At 44.1% G+C, this 999-nt stretch overlaps 1 protein-coding gene across 1 annotated transcript in view; it reads right to left on the bottom strand.

Annotated features, from left to right (window-relative positions):
- The window catches only part of LOC113209099 (ankyrin repeat and SAM domain-containing protein 1A-like), a 68,465-nt gene that overhangs the window by 16,299 nt on the left and 51,167 nt on the right, over positions 1-999 (bottom strand). The gene's annotated exons all lie outside the window — the stretch shown is intronic.

Genomic DNA, 999 nt, shown 5'->3' with positions numbered 1-999 from the left:
AAAGTGTTTGTCGCGCAGTGGAGTTGTTCCCATACTCCACTCGAATTATTCACCTCCAGCCCGACATTATGTCACCACGAACAAAAGAGTTCTCGGGTGGAGGACCGACACGTCCACTGTAAATAGGTCCACAGCAGTTTGGACGTAAATGAAGCGCTTTGCGGAAATACGTCCAATGATTTGGACGTAAATGGACGTCTGCGATTATTACGTCCACAGTGTGGATGTACTTTCGGTCCGTGTGAGGCTAGTGAAAATACCTCCTCAAAATCTGGCGCTACTTGTCGTCGCTGTGATTCACATCCTCCCTCAGGAGTGATCAAACCAACCAAAGAATAAACGCATACCCGTATGCTTGTTTTTTATCTACACTGATAAACTAAGTGATCAACTCTTCAACACTTGAAAGTGCACAACAGAGTTGTTGTGCTTGTGCTATTGCAAGTGTTAAAGAGTTGGACAATTTTTGTTTATCGGTGAATGAAAATCACAATTTTCTCGACCGCGACTGTGTAGAGCGCGACATGAGAGGCAATTACCCTGCGGTAAACTGTATGAAAATGCTGTAACTTTTTCAAGGGTGGGGACGTCCTACTCTTAAGTGCGTATTCCTAGAGTTTTCAGAGTATCACATGCGTCACTTGCACTTGAGTGTGTAGGACTTTTGTCCCACTCTTGCAAGTGAGGGCAAAACGTGATCCGTTTGGGTGTAAATAAGAGGAGACAAGTGACAAAATAATTTGTGGAGCTATTTTCACCAGCCTCACAAGTACATCCACACTGTGGACGTAACAAACACATGTGTTAATTTACGTCCAAATCATTGGATGTAAATTTGTGGATGTGTTTTCACAACGCGCAAATTCTGTGGACGGATTTACTGAGGACGTGTCGGTCCCGCCCCAGTTCTCGCATTATGAGGTAGAATATGCTGGGTTAAACCGGGAACATTTTGTTTATTCTACCGCCTGCTGCAAATGAAAATTGCATCGCCCAGAT

Source organism: Frankliniella occidentalis, unplaced genomic scaffold (genome assembly GCF_000697945.3).
Source record: "Frankliniella occidentalis isolate FOCC.00 unplaced genomic scaffold, Focc_3.1 Scaffold98, whole genome shotgun sequence".
In the NCBI taxonomy this organism is placed as follows: domain Eukaryota; kingdom Metazoa; phylum Arthropoda; class Insecta; order Thysanoptera; family Thripidae; genus Frankliniella; species Frankliniella occidentalis.
This window is presented reverse-complemented; position numbering and strand designations above follow the sequence as displayed.